This window comes from Rutilus rutilus (assembly GCF_951802725.1).
Source record: "Rutilus rutilus genome assembly, chromosome: 8".
NCBI lineage: Eukaryota > Metazoa > Chordata > Actinopteri > Cypriniformes > Leuciscidae > Rutilus > Rutilus rutilus.
This window is the reverse complement of record NC_140222.1, coordinates 8,201,839-8,215,651: the sequence shown is the minus strand read 5'-3', so window position 1 is coordinate 8,215,651 and position 13,813 is coordinate 8,201,839.

Sequence of the window (13,813 nt, the reverse complement as noted above, 5' to 3'; positions counted from 1 at the left end):
ATTTTTAGAATATATGACCCTTTGAGTGTTAGCTTTTTAGACAATACTTTAATCCCTCGCCATAGCAAAACCGTTTGAGATATTTATTATCCGTTCACAATTTAGCATCATTAATATATTTTTATCATGTTGAAAAAGTTTGGTGGGAATAAAAAAAAACCACTTAGATAAAGGTGGCTAAAAATTCAGAGGCTGATTTTGCAAAAAAATCCACATTCAGACCAAAATATCTGACTTCCTGATGGTCAGAGCTAATGACTTTAAATTAGAAAGTTGTCCGGGTCGATGAGATCAATATATGAACTTTTTTTTACTGTAGTTAAAACTAACCCCCCCACTTTTGTCAAAAGCATGTTGAAAGTGACACACTTCCTGCTGCCAGTTGGTGGCGCTATAACTTTGAATCACAATAGCTACATCCATCTGATCGGCCTCTTACCACGAACACACTGCTGAAGTTTCATCAAGATCAGTTAATGTATGCAGAAGTTATTCCACTTCGTGTTTCTCTTTTCTCGCCATAAATTCGATTCCTCGCCACGGCCAAACCGTTCGAGATATCAAAAATCCGTCCGCAATTTAGCATCCTCAAAGTCTTGACTACATGCACACCGAGTTTGGAGGGGACACGGTGAATTTTCTAGGAGGAGTATTTCACATTCCACAGCAAGCGTTTTCCAAACAACCCATAATAGCCGACTTCCTGTTGGGCTGGCGTAAAACTTGACCAGGGGAAAGTTGTTCGGCACGATGAGATCTATATGTGTACCGAGTTTCATATTAATTCATGCAAGCGTGTTTGATATATGGACCAAGTTTTAAAACCCCGTTCAAGGGGGCGCTGTTGAGCCCCCCAGCCACGCCCGGGTACCAGCTTCAGCCCGGCCCTGATGGCCGTGGGTTCTGACCTGTGTGCAAAGTTTCAAGAGTTTTTGAGCACGTTAAGGACCCCAAAAGCCCCTGAAACCTTGATTAACAATGTAAAAGCAATAGTCAAATCCCCCCCCCCCCTCCCCTCACACACACACAGACACAGAGAGAGGGAGAGAAAATTCTTCAGAAAATCCACATTCAAACCAAAATATCTCTATTCCTGATGGTCGGAGATGGTTAATGTAAATTAGAAAGTTGTCCGTCTTGATGAGAACAATACACATACCAAGTTTTGTTGCTGTTGATAAAACTAACCCCCCCACTTATGACTAAAGGTGGCGCTACTGAGCCCCTCACCACGCCCGTTTCTGAAACTTTGCACATGTCTACTAGGTAATAAATGTAATGTGTCTGTCGAGTTTCATGCAATTTCAAGCATGCTAAGAGTCTCAAAAGCATCAAAAAAGAATATTGATGTTTGATGCGTTGCCATGGCAACAGTATTAAAGATATCAAAAATCCTTTCACAGGTCTACATCTGCCGTGTGTTTACATTATACACATAAAGTTTGAAGCAAATCGGGTAAAAATAAGAGGGTGATTTCAAAGCATTTTGAAAGTGACACACTTCCTGCTGCCAGTTGGTGGCGCTATAACTTTGACTCACAATAGTCACATCAATGTGATCGGCCTCTGACCACGAACACACTGCTGAAGTTTAATCAAGATCAGTTAATGTATGCAGAAGTTATAACACACTTCCTGTGTCCCATTATTCGCCATAAATTCGTTTCCTCGCCTCGGCCAAACCGTTCGAGATATCAAAAATCCGTCCGCAATTTATCATCCTCAATGTCTTGACTTCATGCACACCGAGTTTTGAGGCGAATGGATGAATTTCCTAGGAGGAGTACATCAAATTCCACAGCATGCGTTTTCCAAACAACCCATAATAGCCGACTTCCTGTTTGGCTGGCGTAAAAAGTAAAAGTACGAAAGTTGTTTGGCCCGATGAGATCTATATGTGTACCGAGTTTCATATTATTATATGCAAGCGTGTTTGATTTATGGACCAAGTTTTCGGACCCTGTTCAAGGGGGCGCTGTTGAGCCCCCCTGCCACGCCCGGGTACCAGCTTCAGCCCGGCCCTGATGGCCGCGGGTCCTGACCTGTGTGCAAAGTTTTAAGAGTTTTCGAGCATGATAAGAGCCCCAAAAGTGCCCGAAAGGTTGACAGAAAAATAATAAATAATAATAATAAATAATCCTACCGAAAACAATAGGGCCTTCGCCCTTTCAGGGCTTGGGCCCTAATAATCCTAACGAAAACAATAGGGCCTTCGCCCCTTCAGGGCTTGGGCCCTAATAATAATAATAATAATAAATAATCCTACCGGAAACAATAGGGCCTTCGCCCTTTCAGGGCTTGGGCCCTAATAATCCTACCGGAAACAATAGGGCCTTCGCCCTTTCAGGGCTTGGGCCCTAATAATAAATATAGCTGCGAGCAGCGATTGCGGGCCCAAGCCGGTGGCACCGCCACCCCGGTGCCTTTAGTTACCTAAAGGCACCGGGGATGGCGGTGCCACCGGCTTTGGCCCTCCATCGCTGCTCGCAGCTATATTTATATATATATATATATATATATATATATATATATACATATATACACACACACACACACACACACACATATATATATATATATATATATATATATATATATATATATATATTTATAAGACAGAAAATATTACTTGTATTACCTTATTCTGATTTTATGATACACTCAAAATATTCCACAACAAATCCTTTAAATTTAATGTAAAAATAAAAACGAAAGTAAGCAGTGTTGGTCTCACGTAACCCTCTCATTAGAATCAAAATGTTTCAATTTTTGCGATGTATTTGGATGCTAAACTATTCTTTATTATAGGCTTTGTACTTCACTCGTGTTCCAATATCGATGGAAAAAATCATCCTCTTCACACGCGCAAAAATGTGCTTGGAAACATCACAGTGGAGCTCTGCTTACTGTGAATGGTACAGATTGTACTACTGACTATTTAAACAGAGCAGTGTAATTCGTTTATGTTAGGTTGACTATTTTTTATTATTATATTGTATTAGGGCTATAATGAATGTCAAGATTGCAATTCTGGAATGTGTGTGTGACGCGGTTGCGGTTGAACAGTGGACACAAAAACATAAATAAAATGTTTTAGTTAATTCCTACATCCATAGGAATACACTGAAAATGCTCGCTCTACTCCGCACCATTATCAATGTCTGTGCGGACGTCTGTATTTTACTAGTATATAGTATACTATAGTTAGCGATTTAAAAGCCCTCAGCGGTGTCACATGTCGATTAACCAGTGGGAAAATTTTATCACAGTCACATCCCTAATATATTTATATATAAATACAATAGGCCTACCTGAAAGAGAATTTTACTTGCCCGACCAAAGTATAGCCTGATTAGAACGTCAATAACAAAAAAATAACTTGGGAATCACTAAAACGAGAGATTATTCTAATTTCATTACATTCATTTTAAGTTGCAATCAGCAGTTAATAATAAATGTATTACTGATCAATGGTAACAAGGTTGCACTGCTGAGGCTCATGCTGCTTCTCCAGGAGAATTGTAAACAAATGAGCGCAGCACACAAAAAAGCAACCCAGTTAACAACATACTGACTATAAAAATTACAAATATGGAGTTTTTATATATTTTATAACATATGATAGAGTTAAGCAACCTCACTTGACGAGTAGGCAACTATTTCCTGAATACAATCACTATTGAAACTGTGACATTGATTTCATACAACAGGTTAATAAACAGTTACAATTAAGTCACTTACATTTTAGATGCAATATTGACTGTTTTTGTTCTGTTTCAGCAGCAAAAATAGTTAAACAAAGATCACAGCAACTTGTTTTCTCATTACTGAATGATTCAGCATTTTGAAACGAATCGCTTGACTCAAAGATTCAATGGTCAATCCATAAACATCTGTCTCAATCATGAATGACTCAGTCATTGGAATGAATCGTTTGAACGAATGAATCAATGACTCGCTCATTAAGATGGTCGCCTGGCGACACCTAATGGCGGTTTAGTGTTATGTTTAAAAGTATCATTCTTTCCAACGTGCACCATTATCAATGTCCGTGCGGACGTCCGTTTTTTTACTTTCACTTTTATATTAGCGATTTAAAAGCACCCGCTCGTGTCACACGTCGCTTAACCGATGGGAAAATATCTTCACAGTCATATACCTAATAAATTTATATTTAAATACAATAGGCCTACCTAGTAAAACGTTTTATATACTATTTTGATATCCTTTTGGACACAAGAGGGCAGTATAGCCCTATGTTTGCTTTTTTGTTGAACCAAATAGCACTAAATAGCCTGCTTTTAACTTTTTCATACTTCTTGAATTGCAAAAACAGAATAAAATAGGTTTAGTTCTAATATTTGTATAATTTTATATAAAAATAAATGGTGTATAATTACATTTTTAGAAGATTTTTACTTTAATCCCTCGCCATAGCAAAACCGTTTGAGATATTTATTATCCATTCACAATTTAGCATATTCAATGTAGTTTCATCATGTTGAAAAAGTTTGGTACGAATAAAATAAATAGTTTAAGAGGAGTGGCTAAAAATTCAGAGGCTGATTTTGCAAAAAAATTCACATTCAGACCAAAATATCTGACTTCCTGATGGCCAGAGCTATTGAATGTAAATTAGAAAGTTGTCCGGCTTGATGAGAACAATATAGAAACTATTTTTTCTTTACTGTAGTTAAAAGTAACCCCCCCCCACTTTTGTCAAAAGCATGTTGAAAGTGACACACTTCCTGCTGCCAGTTGGTGGCGCTATAACTTTGACTCACAATAGCTACATCCATCTGATCGGCCTCTTACCACGAACACACTGCTGAAGTTTCATCAAGATCAGTTAATGTATGCAGAAGTTATTCCACTTCCGTGTTTCTCTTTTCTCGCCATAAATTCGATTCCTCGCCACAGCCAAACCGTTCGAGATATCAAAAATCCGTCCGCAATTTAGCATCCTCAAAGTCTTGACTACATGCACACCGAGTTTGAAGGGGACACGGTGAATTTTCTAGGAGGAGTATTTCACATTCCACAGCAAGCGTTTTCCAAACAACCCATAATAGCCGACTTCCTGTTGGGCTGGCGTAAAACTTGACCGGGGTAAAGTTGTTCGGCCCGATGAGATCTATATGTGTACCGAGTTTCATATTAATTCATGCGAGCGTGTTTGATATATGGATCAAGTTTTAGAACCCCCTTCAAGGGGGCGCTGTTGAGCCCCCCAGCCACGCCCGGGTACCAGCTTCAGCCCGGCCCTGATGGCCGTGGGTTCTGACCTGTGTGCAAAGTTTCAAGAGTTTTTGAGCACGTTAAGGACCCCAAAAGCCCCTGAAACCTTGATTAACAATATAAAAGCAATAGTCAAATCCCCCCCTCCCCTCACACACACACAAACACAGAGAGAGGGAGAGAAAATTCTTCAGAAAATCCACATTCAAACCAAAATATCTCTCTTCCTGTTGGTCGGAGATGGTTCATGTAAATTAGAAAGTTGTCCGTCTTGATGAGAACAATACACATACCAAGTTTTGTGATTCTAGGAAAAACTAAACCCCCATTTTTGACTAAAGGTGGCGCTACTGAGCCATTCCACCACGCCCGTTTCTGAAACTTTGCACATGTCTACTGGCTAATAAATGTGATGTGTCTGTTGAGTTTCATGCAATTTCAAGTATGTTAAGAGTCTCAAAAGCATCAAAAAAGAATATTAAAGTTTGATGCGTTGCCACGGCAACAGTATCTAAGATATCAATAATCCTTTCACAGGTTTACATCTGCCGTGTGTCTACATTGTACACATAAAGTTTGAAGCAAATCGGGTAAAAATAAGACACTGATTTCAAAGCATTTTGAAAGTGATGTACTTCCTGCTGCCTGTTGGTGGCGCTATAACTTTGACTCACAATAGTCACATCTGTGCGATCGGCCTCTTACAACGAACACACTGCTGAAGTTTCATCAAGATCAGTTAATGTATGCAGAAGTTATAACACACTTCCTGTTTCATTTTTTCGCCATAAATTTGTTTCCTCGCCACGGCCAAACCGTTCGAGATATCAAAAATCCGTCCGCAATTTAGCATCCTCAATGTCTTGACTTCATGCACACCGAGTTTGGAGGCGAATCGATGAATTCCCTAGGAGGAGTACATTAAATTCCACAGCATGCGTTTCAAAACAACGCTAAATAGCCAACTTCCTGTTTGGCTGGCGTAAAACTTAGAGCACGAAAGTTGTTCGGCCGGATGAGATCTATATGTGTACCGAGTTTCATATTATTACATGCAAGCGTGTTTGATTTATGGACACGTGTTCGGATCCCGTTCCAGGGGGCGCTGTCGAGCCCCCCTGCCACGCCCGGGTACCAGCTTCAGTCCGGCCCTGATGGCCGCAGGTTCTGACGTGTGTGCAAAATTTCAAGAGTTTTCGAGCATGTTAAGAGCCCCAAAAGTGCCCGAAAGGTTGACAAAATAATAATAATAATAATAAATATAGCTGCGAGCAGCGATTTGCGGGCCCAAGCTGGTGGCACCGCCACCCCGGTGCCTTTAGGTAACTAAAGGCACCGGGATGGCGGTGCCACCGGCTTTGGCCCTCCATCGCTGCTCGCAGCTATATTTATATATATACATATATATATATACACACACACACACACATATATATATATATATATATATATTAGGGGTGTGACGAGATTAAAACGCGACGAGATTTCTCGTCGAGGTAAAACTTTGTCTCGTGAGTTGTTGTGATGTCAGTGTGATGGAGCGTGAGGGTGAAATTAGTAGCCTATTGAAGATGCCCCTGCCACTTTTAAATCATTTGTGTGCCGGGCCAATCACACACACACTCCGCGCACACACACACACTCACTGTCCCTCGCTCACTCACTCGCGCGCGAACACACACACACACACACGCTCACTGGCGGGCGCACACACGCACACTCACTGTTGCTCGCACTCTCACTCACTCACGCACACTCACTCTCGCTCACACTCAACCCGTCGTGGAGGACCGTTAAAGTTAAACATGCTAGTCTTTCTGTCATGATGTCCTGATCATCGCAGACGCGTAGGTTGTCGCCCACTATGACACACTATTCGAAATGAAACGATCGAATCTTGCGTCCCGACGCCCGTTGTCCTTTACGAATCTCCACGAAACGGATCGTGCCAAAATCGCGCTAAAATAGTGTAATCTGAACCAGGCAAGTAATAAACATTTGACCTATCGCGCAAAGAACCTATTAAAGGGGACATTCTAAAACGCTTAACGTGAAAAACGCTTAACGTGGCTTACTGTACTAAGACAGTGATATTACATGACCAAAATCAGCACACGTCATATTTATAAACCATACTATGTATAAAAAATCAGATGAGCCCAGAATATGAACGCAACGCGTTTAATTACACGTTAAGCGTTTTCCTCCCATAGAAAACCGTTATAAGAAAAGGCTTAACGTGGCTTACTGTACTAAGACTGATATTACATGACCAAACTCAGTACACATCATATTTATAAACCATAGTATGTCTTAGTACAGTAAGCCACGTTAAGCGTTTTTCACGTTAAGCGTTTTAGAATGTCCCTATTAAAGCACTAAGACATGGGAACAGTATAGCTAACATTCACATATCACAAGTCATATCGACATCGCAATATTAAACAATGTTATCGCACATCGCAGCTTTTCCTCATATCGTGCAGCCCTAGCTACTGCCCAAAGGTCTCAAATGCTGCCAGAAATCGTCGACATGCTTATATTTGTAACCCTTCTCACAATTCCATTTTTTTTTTAGGATTTATCATGTGCATGGGGAAACGAATTGGTGAGAGGTTACTAGAATTTAAAATCAGGATTTACATATAACAACTGAAACTTCGGGCATGAAACGCTTACTAAAGTGTAGAGAGGCCTGGTTAGCTGAAATAAAGCTATACTGTGTTCGTTTGTTTTCACTGTGAGCATAAACTCCCATACACATATATATTTAACTTAGCCACTATAACCCTTATTTAAAAAAAAACATAAATAACTGAAATCACACAAATCACATTTCACTCACACACACTTAAATATCAGACCACAAAGATTTAAAGTTAAACTCAAAATGTATTTATATATTTTCTTCAGAACTTGGTGAGTGAACCTTTCAAAATGTTCTCATGTTCAAATGAAATGACAGTTAACAATACCCCGGGGTTTTTCTACTAACTGTCTCAGTTTAGTGACACCACAACGTTGGCGCGCTTGTTGGAGCTCAGTTGAGAAAAAAAATATATTGTCTGTACTCACAGTTCCTCGGTGACAGAAAAATTTACATGACCATTCTGGTTCAAACCGTTTGATCCAGTGGTGAGATACACGATGAAGAAAACCCGTCCTGAAACTCTGTCCGTCTGTGTGAAAAACACAGACATCTCTGGCCTGCAGCACGAATCCCGAGCACATTCAGAACTCGGTGGCAAATTGGATTTCAGGCAGTTCACACGTGGCTATGCGCATCGCAGTTCACACGTGGCTATCAGTTCACATGCTAAGTAAGCAGTAGTTTCACTTCATCCGAATCTCCGTTGTAGATTCAAACAGCTCCAAGCTAACACTCACTTTCCCGTTTTAACAGTGTAGCACCTTCACAAAACTCAAGCAGAATACCCCACTGGTTCTCAACATCGATGAACAGCAATCTATAAATCACACAGAACTTACAGCTAGCTCGCAGCGATCTCTCTGGCTTTTTTCTCGAACTTTTTTTCGCTCGGTCTTTAGTCCCGCCCCCTCAACAATCCAGTAGGCTGTTACACTGCTCTATGGATGGAACTGATTGGATAACTAATGAAACTGACACCTAGCCATCCAATACGAAATAAAGTGACAGAGGGTTCAAATGTTACTCTCAAAGAAAAATAATATTTTAACATCTCTATTTATAACTGAATCAACACGCGTAATAATACAAAAAAAATGTATTACACACCAGGGCAATTGAACTGGCCCATATTTCAAGATACTGTATTTGTTAACAGAACACAAAATAAACATTAGATAAATTTAGCAGGGTGCTACATTCTCCCCCCACAAGAAAAATGGTCATGCCCTCATGACATGTCTAAAACCGTAAATCACTTTAAGGAAAATAAACACATTTTCTTAAAAGATTGTGGTAGGAAGATTATTAAACATTCCCCTTAACCTATCCACTTGTAAAAATAACTTTTGTATTTCTTAATAGGAGATAGGGCTAAAGAATCTTTCTGGTCATTAATCTCAACTACAGTAGCACTATGTGTACCAACTGCCACTGACGTTGGGGTCCCTAAAAAGTCATAAGTTAGTCTGGTTGGAGCTTTCTTTAGTCTCTGAGGCCGAGTTGTCTTGTCATGGCTTTCTGTTACACTGTTAAGTCTCTCAGCTACATCTGACGTCTGTATTTCAGTGTCTCTTTCTCGTGGCACACTTTCTGCTGTCACATTTTGTACCACATGGTCATTCTCCTCCACTACGACAGATTTTTCAACTGCATCATCCATTTCTGAGTTACTTGTCAAAACAGCCAGATCCAAATCCAGATCAAAAGGCTCACAGTAATCAATGTTTTGAGGTTCTGGTCCTGACAGCGTTTGTGGTACATAATAGTCATGCCATACACCCATCTCATCATCTTCAGAATCAGATGTTGCCTCCATCTTATCCTGTTCGGGTGCTGGTAAACATGAAGTATCAGAGTTCCCTTTTCTCTTTGCTTTGAGCCGTCTGCTGGCTCTGCTTTGTTTTAAGGGCTCCTTGTTCATCTCAGGCCGCAACTGCACTTCCTGTCCGATTGGCAGAATGTGATTTCGGTGTAGTATCTTTTCAGATCCATGTCCACTCTCTGGCTTCAGTTTGAACACGGGCAAACCAGGCAGTTGACTCTCCACAATGTAAGGAGTATCTTTCCACCGATCAGCAAGCTTGTGTTTCCCTTGTAACCCAAGGTTTCGGATCAAGACCCTGTCCCCGGAATCTAATGGACAGAAACGAACTCTTTGATCATAGCGTTGCTTGTTCGCTTCATTCTTCTTCTCTGCTATACTCCCAGCCAACTGATAGGCGGCTTGAAGCTCACGTTTCATGTTTTTGACATACCTCAAGTAGGATTTTGTGGAGGTGCCGTCACTTGAAACTCCGAATGTCACGTCTATGGGCAGCCTGGCTTGTCGTCCAAACATTAGAAAATATGGAGAATAGCCTGTGGACTCATTCACTGTGCAATTGTACGCATGTACAAGATGACTGAGGTGCTTACTCCATTTACTTTTGTCTTGCGTTTCCAGCGTTCCGAGCATGTCAAGAAGAGTCCTGTTGAAACGCTCAGGCTGTGGGTCACCTTGAGGGTGATAGGGAGTGGTTCGGGATTTCTTTATGCCAAGCATGCTTAACAGTTCATGGATAAGGCGACTTTCGAAATCCCTGCCCTGATCTGAGTGCACCCTTTTTGGCAAACCATAGTGGACAAAGTATTGTTCCCACAGAACCTTAGCGACAGTTGATGCTTTCTGATCTTTAGTTGCAAAAGCTTGAGCATATCTCGTGTAATGATCTGTAACTACGAGCACATTGCAGATATTTCTGGAGTCAGGCTCAATCGTCAGAAAATCCATGCAGACGAGATCCATCGGTCCATCACTGTTAAGATGCGACAACTCAGCAACTCTTTTAGGCAGCGTTTTCCTCTGAATACACCTTGGACAGCTCTTACAGTACTGTTCAATCTGGACTTTCATGCGAGGCCAGTAAAACCTTTCCCGTATCAGTCCGTATGTCTTGTCAACCCCCAAATGGCCCGACTGGTCATGCAATGACTGGAGCACAGTTGTTCTGAACTCTTGTGGGAGCAACAGCTGCTGCCAAGCTGGTTTGTTTGGTGGATGGCTTGTTCTGTACAACACAGAGTCTTTGACTATTAGCTTCTCCCACTCTTTTAACAACAATGACACATCAGGATGTTTCTCTTTGTTAGCTTGGTTGGCACTTTTCTGAACTATAGCACGCCACACTTCTCCAATGCATGGGTCTTTCTGCTGAGAATTTGAGATTTCTGCTGCACTCAATTTGGGCAACTGCTTAGTGTTCAGAAATGACAAGTTACAATAGGCTCTGGGCACAGCACCTTTAGATGAGCCCATGAGATCTACAGCTCTGCACTGGCGACAGTGAGGTACTCTGGCTTTAGACATGTGACAGACAGCTTGGACTGTGGTGGCAAGCAGAGTTTCCTTCTCATGTGAAGCATTTTGATTTGCATGAGGGCGGCGTGACAATGCATCCGCATCCACGTTCTGTTTTCCAGGTCGATACTTTAGACTAAAATCATATGTTGACAATTCCGCCAACCATCGATGCCCTGTTGCGTCCAATTTAGCTGTAGTTAAGATATACGTCAATGGATTGTTATCAGTGTGAACCTCAAACTTCATTCCATAGAGATAATCATGCAACTTGTTGACAACAGCCCATTTTAATGCCAGAAACTCGAGCTTATGTGTGGGATAATTCTTTTCTGTTGGAGAGAGGCTTCTGCTGACAAACGCAACTGGGCGCAAACCTTCTCCCTGATCCTGATAGAGGACACCTCCCAATCCTTCCCTGCTCGCATCGACATGCAGCACATATGACAGTTTTGGGTTGGCGATTGCCAGCACAGGCGCCTCTGTAAGACTTCTCTTTAAAGCCTCAAAAGCTTTCTCACAGTCTTTATCCCACCTAGTTCCAAAACTCTCAGAAGGATGGTACCAATCTTTTGTTGCTGTGGCTGCTTGTGCTTTACTCTGCTCTTTGATATCTTTATTTTTCTTTGCCCCTTTCCCTGTCTTTCTAGATACAATGCAGCCCTGAAGCAGATGATTGAGTGGATAACAGACTCGGGAGAAATCCTTTACAAAACGTCTGTAATATCCACAGAAGCCAAGGAAGGAACGAAGAGCAGTAATGTTTTCTGGACGGGGCCATGATTTCACTGCTTCAATCTTTGCCGGGTCCGTAGCAATGCCATCTCTAGACACAATGTGTCCAAGGTAGGTAACAGAGGGGCAGCAGAACTGACATTTATCCAACGATATCTTTAATCCTTCCTCCTTCAATCGGTCAAGGACTTTAAGAAGGCGCTGCTCGTGTTCCTCTAGCGTTCTTCCGAAGATGATCACGTCATCCAGATACACAAGCACTTCCAGTAGGTTCATATCACCAACAGTCCTTTCCATAATTCGCTGAAATGTGGCCGGAGCCCCACAAATCCCCTGCGGCATCCGCTCAAACTGATAGAACCCTGCTGGGCAAGTGAAAGCTGTTTTTTCTTTATCAGCAGGAGCTAAAGGGATCTGATAATAGCCGCTTCTGAGGTCAAGCACACTGAACCACTGGCTACCACCCAGGCAGGACAAAGCATCTTCCACACGAGGGACTGTATACTGGTCCGTAATCGTTCTCCTGTTTAACGTTCTATAGTCCACACACATTCGTATAGTGCCATTTTTCTTGCGAACCACAACTATTGGGGAAGCATATGGGCTTCTGGATTCTGAAATGATTCCGGCCTCTTTGAGATCATTCAGATGCTTCCTCACGTCCTCCAAATCACCCGGTGGTAAACGTCTAGAACGTTCTCTAAAAGGTCGATCATCTGTCACTCGAATGGTGTGTTGTGTGCTCTTTGCACAACCCACATCAAACTCACTGCAGGAGAAAACCTCTTTTCTCTCCATCATCTTTTGACAAAGTCGCTCCTTCCACTCAGGAGGCACAGGAGAGTCACCAAAGTTGAAAGAAGACGGGGACAATTGAGGTGTGAGCAGCTTAGGGCCCTCCTTTTCACTGACTGTATTTATTACATCTACAGGGAATAGATGAGCAATTGGAATTCCACGTTTTAATGTCACATTATGACTGGACACATTTCTTACAGTGACTGTGATGCGACGACAGTGAACAGCAGTGGACTTTTCAACCACCGGCATGACCAGTAGCTCTTCAGGAAAACAATCTACCTCTGGATGGTCTATAAGGACAGCTTGGCAAGAGAGACCACCAGGAAACTTTGGAATACCAACAACCGTAGCAACGCCGCCAGGTGGCAGAGTGAAAGGCTTGTCTCGTGTAAACCAGACTGTTCCTCTTTTTGTTTCAGCTGTGTCGTCAGAAGTTTCCTGAAACTTTTCATAAGCAACTTTTATTACTGGATGAACAGACAGGGTGTTGAGAAAATTGTCTCCTCCATGTGTTTTGCATGAATGGAACAGTCTTCGAACTATTGAGGTGTTTGTGCCGACCACAAGGGAAACATCCCCTGTCATGACCGGATCTGGACACACAAGCACAAGTGTTTCTACAGTCTCAGCTACTCCAACTACATCTCCAGTAAACTCAAGCTTCAAGCACATATAACCATTATATGGATACTCCTTTGCGCTGAGGCCCCAGATCTCAAGGCACTCAATAGGGGTCAAAGGCAGGTGCTTCAGATATTTGTCATAAAAGGAGCGATACAGTAAGGTAACCTGAGACCCGCTATCAAGTAAAGCTTTGGCGTAAATGCCCTCAATTTGTACTGAGACAATAGAGCTAGGTCCAACTAAACCCTCTGGCAAATTAGCCTTCTTTTCTGGTAGCGTGTCACACTGTGTGGAACGTATCTTCTCCGGAGCGTCAGGCCGTTCCTCTACTGAGCCCCTGGAAAGTTTCCCGTCGGCTGTTTTATTTTCAAGAGACGTTTGTTCACTTTTCTGAGATTTTCTGGGTTTTGACACTCCCGCTGGAAATG